This window comes from Callorhinus ursinus, unplaced genomic scaffold (assembly GCF_003265705.2).
Source record: "Callorhinus ursinus isolate GAN/ISIS: 27379988/994484 unplaced genomic scaffold, GSC_fseal_2.0 scaffold4, whole genome shotgun sequence".
Taxonomy (NCBI): Eukaryota; Metazoa; Chordata; class Mammalia; order Carnivora; family Otariidae; genus Callorhinus; species Callorhinus ursinus.
The window spans coordinates 127400435-127416308 of NW_027397066.1; the positions used below are offsets into that span (position 1 = coordinate 127400435).

Here is a 15874-nt window from a genome sequence, read left to right on the forward strand (position 1 = left end):
CTAGTCTTACAAGAAATTTTACAGGGAATTCTTTAAATAAAAAAGAAAAGGAAGTAAGAAAATTATGAAAGCAAAATATCTGGTAAAAGCAAACACATAGTAAAGGTGGTGGATCAGCCTCTTATAAAGCTGCACGAAGGTGAAAAGATAAAAGTAGTAAAATCAACTGTATCTACAATAATTACTCAAGGAATACACACAAAAAAAAGATGTAAAATACAAAGACAAGGACATAAAACATGGCAGAGAGAGAGTAAAAATGTAGTGTTTTCAGCATGTGTTTGAATTAAGTGACCATCAACTAAAAATAGACTGCTAATGCATAGATTGTTATATATGAACCTCATAATAACCACAAATCAAAAACCTGTAATAGATACACAAAAAATAAAGAGGAAGGAATCCAAACATAACACTAAAGAAAGTCATTACAAAGGGAGAAAGCAAGAGAAGAAGAAAGGAACAAAGAGAACCACAAAAACAAATAGGAAACAATTAACATAATGGCAATAAGTACATACTTACCCATAATTACTTTAAATGTAAATGGACTAAATACTCCAACCAAAAGACAAAGGATAACTGAATGAATTAAAAAGCCAAGACTCATTTATATGTTGCCGACAAGAGACTCACTTCAGACCTAAAGAAACATACAGACTGAAAATGAAGGGATGGAAAAAGATATTCCATACAAATGAAAACAGAAAAAAGCTGGGATAGTAATACTTATACCAGACAAAACAGACTTGAAAACAAAGACTGTAAGAAAAGACAAAGAAGGGCATTACATAATGATAAGTGGGTCAATCCAACAAGAGAATGTAACAATTGTAAATATATATGCACCCAGCATAGAAGTGCCTACATATAAGGCAAACATTAACAGACAAAGGGAACAACTGACAGTAATACAGAAATAGCAGGGGACTTTAACAACCCACTTATATCAATGGATAGATCATCCAGGCAGAAAATCCATGAGGAAACAGTGGCCTTAAACAATACATTAGATCAGATGGACTTACCAGATACACACAGAACATTCCATCCACAAACAGAATACACATTCTTTTCAGTGCATGTGGAACATTCTCTAGGTTAGATTACATTAAGCCACAAAACAAATCTCAATAAATTTAAGAAGACTGAAATTATATCAACCATCTTTTCCAACAATTACAGTATGAAACTAGAAATCAATTTCAAGAAAAAAAAAAGACTGGAAAAAATGCAAACATGTGAAGGCTAAACAACATGCTACTAAACAACCAATGGGTCAATGAAGAAATTAAAAAGGAAAAAAAAACAAGAATCTTCAGACAAATGAAAATGGGATTACAACATTCCAAAATTTATGAAAAGCAGCACAAGCAAAAGTTCTAAGAGGGATGCTTATAGTAATACAGGCTACTTCAAGAAACCAGAAAAATCTCAAATGAACAATCTAACCATACACCTCATGGAACTAGAAAAGAACCAAGCCCAACGTTAGCAGAAGGAAGGAAATAATAAAGATCCTAATGGAAACAGAAGCAATAGAGACTAAAAATAAAATAGCAGAAAACTTCAATAAACTAAAAGCTGGTTCTTTGAAAAGATAAAAAAAAATTAATAAATCTTTAGTGAAACTTATCCAGAAAAAAAAAAAGGACTCAAATAAAATCAGAAATGAAAGAGAGGTTACAATTTATAACACAGAAATACAAAGGATTATAACAGACTACTACAATTATATGCCTACAAATTAAACAACCTATAGGAAATGGATAAATTCCTAGAAACATACAACCTTCTAAGACTGAATCAGGAAGAAACAGAACATCTGAACAGACCAATTATAAATAATGATATTGAATCAGCAATCAAAAAACTGCCAACAAACAAAGTCCAGGACCAGAGGGCTTCATGGGTGAACTCTACCGAACATTTAAAGAAGAGTTAACACCTATTCTTTTCAAACTATTCCAAAAAGTTGAAAAGGAATGCTTCCAAACTCATTTTAAGAGTCCAGCATTACCTCAGTACTAAAACCAGACAAAGACACTACCAAAAAAAAAAAAAAAAAAGATTAAAAGACAATATCCTTCCTGAACATAGATTCAAAAATTCTCAACAAAATGTTAGCAAACCAAATTCAATGATATAGTTAATGGTCATACACGACAATGAAATGGGATTTATTCCAAGGATATAAGGATGGTTTAATATCTACAAAAATAATCAACGTGATATACCACATTAACAAAATGAAGGACAATAATCATATGATCATTTCAAAAAAACAGAAAAAGTATTTGATGGCCTTTGGAGCCCAGTGCCACCGCCATGTCTTCTGGGGCCAGCGTGAATGCCCTGCAGCGCCTGGTAGAGCAGCTCAAGCTGGAGGCCGGCGTGGAGAGGATCCAGGTCTCGCAGGCGGCTGTAAAGCTTCAACAGTACTGCCTGCAGAATGCCTGCAAGGATGCCTTGCTGGTAGGTGTTCCAGCTGGAAGCAACCCCTTCTGGGAGCCCAGATCCTGTGCTTTATTCTAAAGGCTGTAAGGAAGAAGTTCACTGAGGAATGCTTTTAAGCATAAAGTGATGAATAACTAGCTGCCCCAAGTCTCAAGAAAACACTTTCCTCCAGACAAATGACTCTTAGATATTTCAGACCTTTCCTTGGCCTGGTCCTATAACCAAAATTCTATAGAAATTGATGAGTTTCTACTCAGATAAGGAAACTGGGTGAGAGGGAAGACTTTAGATAATAATGGCCAGACTCTTTTGATAAAGTGCTTTTATATTAAACAAAAATGTTACCACCAAATACACCTCTTTCATAAGTGAATTACTGGTGTTTCTATACCTGGAATATTGTTTGTTTTATTTACTGGATGTTTACACTTTGGGAAGGCAAACATTTTTGTTTGTTAAAAAATTGAGTATTTGTAATTTGTTGTTCCTAAGATTTTTATACCATAACAAAACTTGTTCTTTTCTCCTGAATTTACAGTTTCTAAATGAAGACAAGCAAGTGTAAAACTGGGGAAGAATAGGCTTTATTAATCAAATGATGTCTTGATTTTTCTAAATGAGAAGATTGTTTTATTTGTAACACTAAACATGGGAGCTATTTCTTAGCAAACTTGTTTGGAAAGATTCATGTTGTGTTGTGTATTAGATTGCCCCATCTTGTGTATGAAGCAGATTTGGTCTTCGTCTTCCTAAGTTCCTCTACTTTATGGTTGTGGTTGTACTTAAAAAAAAAACAACAAAAAAAACCCCTACATTATTTCATGTCTTTAAAAAAATGTTTAAATGTGTTCCTCAGAACATTGCGAATGATTAAAAACAAAATAATGTAAAATACTACAACCTAAATAAATTCTTAATGTCACAAGTGTTTAAAAAAAAAGTATTTGACAAAATTCAACATCCATTTATGATAAAAACTCACAACAAAATGAGTATAGAGGGAATGTACTTCAACATAATAAAGGCTATATAGGACAAACCCACAGCTAACATCATAGTCAATGGTGAAAAGCTAAAAGCTTTTCCCCTAAGATCAGGAACAAAACAAGAATGCCCACTCTTGCCCACTTTTATTCAACACAGTACTAGAAGTCCTAGTCATAGCAACTGGACAAGAAAAGAAATAAAGGCATCCAAATTGGTAAGGAAGAGGTAAAACTGTCACTATTTGTAGATGACAGGATACTATATATAGGAGACCCTAAAGACTCCACCAAAAAACTATTAGAAAACAAATTCAGTTGCAGGATACTAAATTAATATAGAGAAACTGGTTGTGTTTTTATAATAATGAAATACCAGAAAGAAAATATAAGAAAACTATCCCATTTACAATTGCATCAAAACAAACAAACAAAACATATCTAGGAATAAATGTACCCAAGGAGGTGAAAGATCTGTACTCTGAAAACTATTAAGACACTGATGAAAGATGTTGAAGATGACACAAATAAATGGAAAGATACACCATGCTCATGGACTGGGAGTTAATATTGTTAAAATGTCCATACTACCCAAAGCAATCTACAGATTCAATGCAATCCCTATCAAAATATCAACAGCATTTTTCACACACCTAGAACAAATAATCCTAATATTTGTATGGACTCCAAATAGCCAAAGCAATCTTGAGAAAGAATAAAGCTGGAGGTATCATGCTCCCAGATTTCAAACTACACTTCAAAATTGCAGTAATCTAAACAATATAGTATTGGCATAAAAATAGATTACTGGAACAGAATAGAGGGCCCAGAAATAAACCCATGCTTATATGGTCAATTAATCCATGACAAAGGAGACAGTTATATACAATGGGGGAAAAGACAGTCTCTACAATAAATGGTGATGGGAAAACAGGACAACCTCATGGAAAAGGATGAAACTGGACCACTTGTACACCCTATACGAAAAGAAACTCAAATGGATTAAAGACCTAAATGTAAGACCTGAAACCATAAAACTCTTAAAAGAAAATATAAACAGTAAATTCCTGGACATTGGTCTTAGCTGTATATATATTTGGATCTGTCTCCTCAGGAGCATGGGACTACATCAAACTAAAAAGCCTTTGTGTTGTGAAGGTAATCATCAACAAATGAAAAGGTAAGCTACTGAACGGGAGAAGATTTCCAAATGATATATCTGATAAAGGGTTAATATCTAAAATATATAAAGAATTCATACAACAGCAAAAAACCCACAAACAATCCAATTAAAAAACAGGTAGAGGACCTGAATAGACATTTTTCCAAAGAAGATATACAGATGACCAACAGGCACAAGAAAAGATGCTCAACGTCACTAATCTTATGGGAAATTTAAATCATAACCATAATAAGATACTACCTCACACCTATCAGGATGGCCAATATGAAAAAAGCCAAGAAAAAGCAAGCATTGGTGAGGATGGGGAGAAAAGAGAACCCTCGTGCACTGTTGGTGGGAATATAAGATGGTACAGCCACTATGGGAAACAGTATGGAGATTCCTCAAAAAATTAAAAATAAAACTATCATACCATCCAACAATTCCACTGCTGAGTATTTATCTGAAGAAAAGGAAAATATGAATTTGAAAAGATACATACACCTCTATGTTCACTGTAGCATTGTTTACGATAGCCAAGATAGGGAAGCAATGTAACTGTCCACCAACTGATGAATGGATAAAGAAGTGGTGTATATATACCCAAAAGAAAATTACTCAGTCATAAAAAAAAGAATGAAATTTTACCATTTCATGGATAGACCTAGAAGGTATTATGGTAGGTAAAGACAGAGAAAGACAAATACAGTATGATTTCACTTACATGTGGAATCTAAAAAACAAAACAAATGAATAAACAAAACAAAGAGTCGTAGATACAGAGAACAAAATGGTTGCGGGGGGGGGATGGGTGAAATAGACAAAGGGGATTAAGAGACAAAAACTTTCAGTTTTAAAATGAATTAAGTCATGAGAGGTAAAGTACAGCATAGGGTATATAGTCAATAATATTGTAATAATTTTGTATGGTGACAGATGGTAATTATACTTATCGTGGCGATCATTTCATAACGTTTAGAACCATCAAATCACTCTTGTACACCTGAAACTAATAATATATATCATCTATACTTCAATTAAAAAAATAAGGCGATGTGTGAGAATGTGCATTCTTGCACAACTAAGGGGAAATTTTGAAAGAGCTCAATCACTTGATCTGTGTCTGTGACAGAGACAGACAATATGAGCTTGGATGTGCACAGATCTTAGTCTTAACTGGTATAAAGAACTGCAATCAGACAGCAGAGATATCTTGGTGGCAAAAGAAAGGAAGCCAGAAAGAGGTACAAAGATGCCTTTCCTGCCCCATTCTGAGTCACTCACATTCACAGCCTTGGGCGCAGCCCTAGCTCCATGGTTACAACCTCTATTCCTTCCTATAAGGTTTCTATCTTAGTAAAGTCTCAGCCCAGACTTTGTGTTAAAACAAAACACAAAAGTTTTCCGTAAGAATTAATCACAAGTTTACTCTCAGGCAGGCTTGAGGGACAAATTTACTAACTCTGTGGTCTAGGAGCCCCCAAGCTAAGAGATAAACATGAAAAATGGCTTAGACCTGGAGGACCTGGCAAATGCCAATGTAAAAAGCTCTTTGGAGACACTGGCTCTCAATCTAGCCACAAGATTCCCATTAATAATAAAGCCCTGTCAAACACGACTTCATAATCCAAAGTTACAAAATACACAAGAAGATCACTTAGCCAGAATCAGCAGACACACCAAAAGCAGAACAAGACAGCCCAAGAACTTCAGGTAATGGAATTACTGAACACAGACTATAAAATAAGTAGATTTAAAATTACTAAAAAAATAAAGAACTGAACACATAAAAAGGGAATCAGATACTTTCAAAAAGACAAGAGACATTTAAAACAGAAAAACAGAATTTCTATAAATGGAAGATACTCTCAGTGAAATAAAAAAAAAGCTCAATGGTTATGTTAAAGAGCTGAGTAGACATAACAGAGAATTTGTGAACCAGGAGAAAGTGTAGAGAAAATTTTCCTGGATGAAACATACAGCAAAAATCCTAAAAGAATGTGCCATAATAATCACTATTTGCATAGCGATATGTAAAGCTGAGAACTGCCCACAGTTAGGGCTGCTCTCTTAATGGTAGGTCTGGAGAAAGTCAGGCTAATTAGGTTAGGTTTCCTTCTATCCATTTCTTCTTCTGAATCGGCACTCTTTTCCTCTTCTCTCTCTCCCCAGATCTCTCACCTAGTGGCTGCTGTAATAAACAGTGCATATAATCAGTGTCAGTGCTGAATAGTCAATGCCTCTCTGTGTGTCTATCAGCACGTGGACACAAATCTATAAACATTACATCTGTCAATAGTATTATGTTTTGAAATATACGCATACCTGCAAAATAACAGCACCTACTCGCAACTCCAATTATGGTGGGATACAGACTGGAAGCTAAGCATGAGTTCTAATCTGATTGGGACACTGAGCAACTGTGTGACTGTGGGCAAGTCACGACAGCATAGTTCTCTCGTCTATAAATTAAAAGGACTAAATTGAGTAATTTCCAGGATCTCTGCCTACTCCTTTCTCATACTGTTTATAACTTTAAGAAGCTAACAAACTTCATACCACTCACGTAGTTTATATTGTACAACAGGTTTCTGTGTGGAACCTTGTTATTTACATTAACAAGTGATAACCGGGCTTTCTGGGCTAGAGCAGATCGGAAGTAAGGATTGAGAAGTGGAAAATGAACAAAAAGGGGTTCCTTGAGTTAAATATACTGACAGTAGCTTAAAAAAGGTGAGGGGTAAATGACTGTAATAACAAGAAAAAAGCCTGTTATAGGAAACCTAAGAAGAATGGCTATTTTTAGCCATTTACTGTAGGGCCAGATAGCTTCACACATCTCAACAGCCCTTGAAGGCTCCATTCTGTGACAACACTGAGCAATAACTGATGTTGCTGATAACCTTGAGTAATCAAGAAAAAGTTGGCTTATATGTTCAATATACCCTATGTGAAAGTGGGAAAGTATAAAATGCATTTTAGAAAGATTCCCCTCTTGATCTCGGGGGTCTGAGTTTGAGCCCCACGCTGGGTGTAGAGATTACCAAAAAAAAAAAAAAAAAAAAAAAAAACTTTAAGGGGTGCCTGGGTGGTGCAGTCGGTAAAGCATCCAAATCTTGGTTTTGGCTCAGGTTGTGATCTCAGATATGTGAGGCTGAGCCCTGTTGTTTAGCATGGAGTCTGCTTAGGACTCTCTCTCCCTCCCACATGAACACTCATGCTCTCTCTCAAATAAATAAATCTTAGAAAGATTCCCATAAAGAGGTTAAAAAAATATCAAAAGGGTTTTAGACACCTAGAACAATCTTTCATATGGACTCTTCATGTATGTGCATTTAAGTATATGCAATTATATAGAGAAGTATTTATTAAGGGTGTTATATACATGTTGTATGCCAAGTCCTGTCAAGTGGCCCAAGAAAAATCCATGAGCTAGTTTTCAGACTTATAATTAAACCCCAAAATCCCTATAAACAGGGCACCTGGGTGGCTTAGTCAGTAAAGCATCTGCCTTCAGCTCATGATCCCAGGGTCCTGGGATCAAGCCCTAAGTTGGGCTCCCTGCTCAGCCAGGAGTCTGTTCTCCCTCCCCCTGCTCTTGCACTCTTGCTCTCTCTCTCTCTCCCCCTCTCAAATAAATACAATCTTTAAAAAAGCCCTATAAACAATATACATAAAAAAATGGTCAACTGTATGAAACAAATATATACTGATACAAAGCAGAAGTATTACTATTAATACAGGCAGATTTCATGTGGGGAATACTGCAGGCAAGACTGCTACAGACGCGAGGGAGGTGGGGACAGTCGGAAAGAGGGAGGCTTTCGAGAATCCGTGGGAAGCTGGGGAATGATCCATGACAGGGAAAGAGTCAAATGTTTCCCACGTGAGGGGAGGTGAGGTCATACTGCCTACTGACCATGTATGTCTGTCCATTATCATCATGAGTCATCTGAGTTCACGGGAGACAGCCAGTTGGTGACATCAGAAGGCAAGCCTGGGCCATCAGAAGAGTTTAAGAGCTGAGAGGGAAGCTCTCCACATTTGTGCGTATGAGCTCACAGACACACCGCTTTCATAGGGACAAAGGTCACAGGGCAAAGCTCCTCACCCCTGGAACACCCTACTTTACAAAAGAATGAAGGAAAACCATCAAAGTGACTTGGAGAGTGACTGGCAAGATTAAAGTCTGAGAATACAATGTAATTATAAATTCTACAGATTACATTAAAGCAAACCATTGAGATGGAAAAAAATTTTAATAGAAAAATGTCACATTCTGTCTTCGTAGTCAGATAACTAAACATCATCTAGTGTGAATTTACAGAGAGGTAAATATGGATCTGATTATAAATGTATGCATTTAAACACTTCCCTAATGCTGTGTTCTTGAATTTTTATTTTGCTTAGAAGTTTTCAGTTACAAACAACTTTTATAATTACCTTTAGAATTAAGAGTTAGGAAAGCACTTCAGCCTAATGCTCTCTAGAACTAGTCAAGTATTTCTAAATCTATTAGGTCCTTCAAAACAAAAGTTATTACCAGTATCTGCTATGTTCAGAGAACTAGGATATTGACAGCTAACTTTATTTATTTATTTATTTCTTTAAGATCTTATTTATTTATTTGACAGAAGGAGACACAGTGAGAGAGGGAACACAAGCAGGCGGAGTGGGAGAGGGAGAAGCAGGCTTCTCGCCGAGCAGGGAGCCCGTTGTGGGGCTTGATCCCCAAATCCTGGGATCATGACCTGAGCCAAGGGCAGATGCTTAACAACTGAGCCACCCAGGAGCCCCAGACAGCTAACTTTAAATAAATACGTCATAAGAAACTTAAAAATTAAGTTAATCTCAAAGCATTTTACAAAACATTCACCTTATCATTTCTTTAAGGGGCAAGATCCCTTATGGTACAATTGGCATACATGTTTAAATATGAATCTCTAGTATAAAGCATGGTCTCTCCATTGTTTGTTAGTTTCCAGAGGGCAGGCATCACATCAGATTCACATCATATTTTTCCGCCTCTTCATTCCCCTTCTTCTTGCTACTAACAATAATACAGTTAACCCTTGAACAACACAGGTTTGTACTGTGCAGGTCCACTTATACATGGATTTTTTTAATTTATATATATATATACAGTAGAATATTACAAATGTATTTTCTTTTCCTTATAATTTTTTAATGTTTTCTTTTCTAGAAGCTTTATTATAAAAGTGCACTGTATAATACATATAACCTACAAAATATGTGTTAATTGATTATGTTATCAGTATGGCTTCTGGTCAACAGTGGGCTATTGTAGGGCGCCTGGGTGGCTCAGTTGGTGAAGTATCTACCTTCGGTTCAGGTCATGATCCCAGGGTCTTGGAATCTAGCCCACACTGGGCTCCCTGCTCAGCGGGAAGTCTGCTTCTCTCCCTCTCCCTCTGCCCCTCTCCCCTGCTTGTGCTCTCTCTCCCAAATAAATAAACAAGTAAAATCTTAAAAAAACAAAACAAAACAGTGGGTTATTAGACACATTTCTGGGGAGTCAAAATTATACGTGGATTTTCGACTGTGTGCCTCTAACCCCTATGTTGTTCAAAGGTCAACTGTACGTACTCTTGTGCATAAAAGAAAGTTTTGTAGAATGTGGTAAACAATGTTCCAGTTTTCATCCCATAGCTGCCAGAGTCAATTCCAAACATCTCTGATACTGTAAAACCTCAAATGCTTTTTTAGACAGGCCAATCGCAAGAAAAGAGGATAAGGGAAAAGAGCTGTTATGGCCCTTTCCCCAGTTCTGGAAACAATAGACATTCATAGCGACTAGGGGGTTCTGTGTTATGGACAGATAAGAGCTTTCAAACAAGCAAAACAAGAGCAGAGTCACTACTTTCTAATTAACCTAATTGTGGTACAGCCTGATTATCAGAAGTAGTTATCTACCGGCCATAGCTGAGCAACCTACCAGCTGGCGTCAGCAGAGGTAACAATGTCCTCCTTGCTTTCTCCTGCACAGGGACTGACAGCAGGAGGGGACAAGCGTTTCAAATAATGAGAGTGAGTGTGTGTATGTGTGTGTCACCAAGCAGGTTTGCACCTGCATAAATTTCACACAAACTTGATGAAATCTCACCATTACTGGAAACATTAGCAAATTATGAAACAAAGAGATGTGTAAATTTGACATATTATCAAGCAAATATGTTTTCTTTCCTATTTTTCTTCCCATGTCATATCTCATGTACAAAGTATTGTAAGCAGAGAAATTAGAATGACACTGATAAATTGGAAATAAATTCTAAGCAGGTAACCTAAGATTCTGTCTAAATTCTATAGGCATCATTTATTACAATTATTTAATTATAATTATGTAACAAATTAAGGAAGATTCCGTACCAGAGTGAGAGGTTCTACTAGGTCAAAGTAATGAGTGAGGCTGAATCCCTGTTAAAAAACAAAGAATGCTGTCCTTAGTTTAGCTGTAATCCTCCTATAAGCAAGAAAATGGGCTGAATGACCTTTTCAGTCTGAAGATTTATGATGGAATTTCATCTAATTCTAAAACTAAAGGTAAAATAAGAAGATAAAATGCCTGTGGTCCCAAGAAACATTCAGAAGGGTCATCAATCAGAATGGGGGTGGGGGGGTTGTAACCACTGGTCAAAACAGCAGCCTACGTGATACGCAGCCGGGGGTAAAGACACACTGGGGGTGGGAGGGAGAAGGGGGTAAGAACAAGCACTCTATCTATATACACAGTTATATAAACGTATAAATTTATAAACACACACACACACACAGCCATGCTCAAAAGCGAGAAAGGAAATCTGGGTCCTGTGGCAGTAGAGGAACTCAAACCCATGTATCACCCAAGGGTAACCGTAAGAGATGGGATGGCAAAGGGGTTACGAGTACGAACCTGGAAGCCAGACTGCTGGGTCTGTATCCAGCTCCTCTACTTACTTTCCAATTGGAATGATGACGAGAACTTCTCGATACAGTCAATACGAGATTAAAATAAGTCAACACTGGAGCACCCAAGTGGCTCAGTTGGTTGAGAGTCTGCCTTCCGCTCAGGTCATGATCCCCGGGTCCTGGGATTGAGCCCCACATCGGGCTCCCTGCTCAGTGGGGAGTCTGCTTCTCCCTCTTCCCTCTTTTCCCACTGGTGCGCTCTCTCTCTCTCTCTCTCTCGTGCTCCCTCTCCCTCTCAAATAAATAAATAAAATCTTAAAAAAAAATAAATAAGTCAACACATATGAAGAAAGCACCTAGAACAGTGCCTGCCACAGAGCAAGCACTCAGTAAATGTGAGTTGATTTTACCACTATCATTATTGTTAACCAGGCTGAGAGGACACCAGACGTTGGCAATATAAAGCCTCCCAGGAACAAAAGTCAAGGCTGTGAGACAACTGTGGCAGGGAACTGGGAACCACAAAATCCTGGTCGTCAAAACCTCTTCTGCCATCAGCCGGAGGAGTTGATAGGGAAGAGGCCACCCGCCTCAAGCCAAAGGTGAAAAGAGAAATTTTTCTTGAGAAAAATTTTGAGAAATCAGAGCCCCCAGCCCTGTACCTGACTTGGGTGTGGGGCTTGAATGTTGGCACCATCCAAGCTGAGTTTCTATGTTACTGTAACACAGAAAGTTCATTTAAATAAAGCGCAATGGGCCCTGGTAGAGGCTGCCATGAATTCGTCCCACAGAGAGACTGCCACAGTCCAGGGTAGAGTCTTCAGGTGGAAAAATCCTACTGAGTACTGAGCAGAATACATAAAAACAAATCCACCCTAAACATGCCCTGGCTAAAGCTATTAGAGAGAAAAATCAGATTACTTACAAAGGATGCAGACTTCTCATCAGCAATAACAGAGGCCTGAGGACAATGGAATCATGTCTGCAGCATGCTGAGGGGAGATAACTGTCAGCTTAGAATTCTGTACTACCATTCAAGAGCTAGAAATGATTGGAGGCACAGAAAAACTCAGAGAGTGCATCACCCACAGGCCCAGAATGCAAGGGATATTGACTCAGGCAAGAAAGGGCTCCAAAAAGGAGAGATGTCAGAAACAGTGTTTGCTAAGAAAGGACAAAAACCAGATGGGAGCTTCCTCAACCTTCCACAACCCAACCTAGAAAGTCACCTTCACCCATGGATTGGAGGGACATATCTTCCCCGAGATTATAGAGGGAAAGCTGTCTTTCTCCCTGTGCCCTGAGGATCCCTCTTGTTTTCTCAGGAAACCTGACTCTATCAGTAATTTCCTCTTCTCTATGTTATTCCTTTAAAGCTAACTTTTGATTGTTTAACAATTTATTGCAGGCAGGTATTTTGAAATAATTTATAACGAAAACCAGCAGTTCCTGCCATCCTCACCCACCAGTCCTGTCCCCTGGCAGGAACTATCTTCAGATCTTTGAGCTGTCCTGTCATATTTATCTTCCTATTTTTAAGTAAGATGCAGTGCCAGGGGACCTTTGGAAAATCCATCACCTACTGGCCAAGGCTGCTGGCCATTTGCCATGTGACAATCCTTCCTTAATCTGGGAAAAAGACAAGAGTCGATAGCTGTCCCAATGACAGTGTTCTTGTTTTAGGACACAGAACACCAAGACTTGGCCCATTCCATTCCCAAGAGGTAATTTAAAGAAGTTATGAGGCAAGATATTTTGCAGTATTTTTTTTATATTACTCTGTCTCATAAGAATTTACCCATACTTGGTACTGTATTCCATTTCTATTCAAGAACAAAATATGCCATCCTTAAGTGCAACCCCATGGTAAGGTGAATAACATGAAAGTCTGAAAAGTCAAACTGGCAGGTAGGTAGGTAGGTCACTTCACCCCCCAGGGAAGCAGGTACCCCCACCACATGTGTGAATTTGGGTATGAATAATCTAGAATGTGGAGAAGCCTATTCCTCCTAAGAGCATGGTAAGGGTGGGAGTTATGGGTGGGGGTGGGTGGGTATGGGGAGTACATCACTATTTGGACTTTGGGAACAAAAAACATATCTGACCAGTAGAAGGCTGAGAAAACAGTAGAGGTAATATTTGATTACTTAATATTACCTTTACATAAAATTTTTAAAAACTTCATTGAAAACCCTTTTGACTAATAATCTGTCTCTCTCAAGAGCTCTAAATCTTTCACTCATTGCCTTATTTTTAAAAATTAAAAAACCAAACCAAACCAAACCAAACCCCCAATCAACCAACTTAGGGCCTGAAAAGGAGAGGGAGGCCTCTCCTAATCTGTGGCCAAAAATGTTCCTAGAGCACATTCTTACGTAACTTTTTTCGGCCCATTATGTCAATTCAGAATGTAATGTCTGATTATGATAGATGAGAATTTAGTTCTTTGATTTCCCAACATCCTAGTTATATCAGAGCTGGTTCTCCCACTATCATTATTAAGTAAATATGTTTCTCTGCTGAGCTGTTAAGTATACTATGATTACATTTCCTTTCTTGAACATTTTGTTTTTCTGAGTTGATGGGGCTTCACTTCATCATTTGCTTAATATTTTATTACCTATTGCTTATTATTCTCAAAGACTCCAGCGTATATGTGAAATTCTCGGGTCTATACAAACATGAGATATCTGCTATTCCCACTATACTACACTTTTTTTTTTTTTCTTGAAATCGCTCTGTTCTGGAGCCATCCATCCTTTTTTCCCCACCAGATTTCCCGGGCCCGTTGCAGAGCTGGCAATCTGGAAACTCTCCATCACCCCAGTAGGTTCTGATGAGAGTGAAAGGCCAATTTTTTGAGAACCTGACTGTCTGAAAATATCACTGTTCTACTGTCACACTTAATTTATAGTGCTGGATACAGACTTCTAAATTAGAACGATTTTTTTTTCCTTCTAAGATTTTTTTTTTTAAGGCACTCTTTCATTCTCTCCCAGCTTTAAGTGCTGCTTTTTAAGAAGTCCAATGACTTTCTGATTCCAGTCCTTTGCATGTGACCTTTCTTTTCTTCTTTGTTCCAGTATCTTATCTCTATCCCTGGCATTCCTACACTTCATGATCACATGCCCGTATGTGAGACTATTTTTATTCCTTGCACTGGGTCCTTGGCAAGCCCTTTCCATTTGGAGATTCAGGTCCCTCAGTTCTGGGAAATTAATCTGTGTTGTTTGATAGCTTCCTCTCTTCTGTCTTCTGGAACTCCCATGAATCAGATGTTGTACATCCTAGACCAAGTCTCTAATTTTCTTATTTTATCCCCTACTGTCCAATTCGCTGTACGTGTATTACACTTTCAGGAAGATTTTGACTTTATCTTCTAACTCTCCTGGATTTTTTTTTTTTTTTTGCTATCATAATTTTAATTTCTGAGAGCTCTTTGTTCTGATTCTTTATTTTATTTTTTTTTAAATTTTATTATATTATGTTAGTCAGCATACATCATTAGTTTTTGATGTGGTGATTATTTTTAAAAAGTAGTATCATGTTCTTATCTCAAAGATGCAGCTACCTTCTCTTATCTGAGGATATTTATAAAAACTTTTAATTTTTAAAGTATTCTTTTACTCTGCATTATCTGTTACTTCTTATTTCTTTTTAGTCTTTTTATTTTGGGCCCTGTCCATTATGTTGGAGCACTTCCTCAAATGTCTAGTGATTTTTGGCCATTGGTTTATATTTTCAAGTAAGGTACTAAAATGCTTATTAAAAGTTCTATGTAGGTATCCAGGGCTTGTTGACTGATGGCCTGCATTCTAGGACAATCAGGTAGTCAGGCATTTTTTTGTTTGTTTGTTTGTGTTTTTTTTAATAGCGACCACCCCCAAGTGTCAGTGACTGAAGTTCTTCCCTCCAGGGACAAGTAATCTCCAAACAAATTCCTGCAGATTCCTGCTTGGCAGAGGAAAAATGGCTATAATAGGTCACTTGAGCTCCTCAAACGGGGCGGAGAAAAGCACTGGTCAGGCCCTAGAGTCTATATGCAGACACTGTTTGACACCAGTGCCTTTTCTCTGCCTGGGGTTCCCAAGGGGAGTGTGTCACCAGTTGAATTTCTCCCAAAACTATAGATTCCTATTAGAGTGGGGCAGCTGCAGAGGGTCAAAGAGAGGACCTTAAGTCTAACTGCTCCTCATCCAGACTCTGAATTAACCCCTTGTTTCCACCTCCCCCTGGCCTTCGCAAAACCTAAGGATCCCATATCCGGACCCTTTCTGAGGCTATGCAGGGTGCAGGGCATGACATCTCATCTCTCACTAGTGGCTCTTTCTACAGGCTTTTTGTCCCTTTATAGTTAACTCTGCTC

At 37.8% G+C, this 15874-nt stretch overlaps 1 protein-coding gene and 1 pseudogene across 3 annotated transcripts in view; one reads left to right on the forward strand and one right to left on the reverse strand.

Moving 5' to 3' along the window:
- The window catches only part of GATB (glutamyl-tRNA amidotransferase subunit B), a 94080-nt gene that overhangs the window by 71070 nt on the left and 7136 nt on the right, over positions 1–15874 (reverse strand). The gene's annotated exons all lie outside the window — the stretch shown is intronic.
- On the forward strand, positions 2329–2747 carry LOC112826144 (guanine nucleotide-binding protein G(I)/G(S)/G(O) subunit gamma-10 pseudogene; annotated as a pseudogene).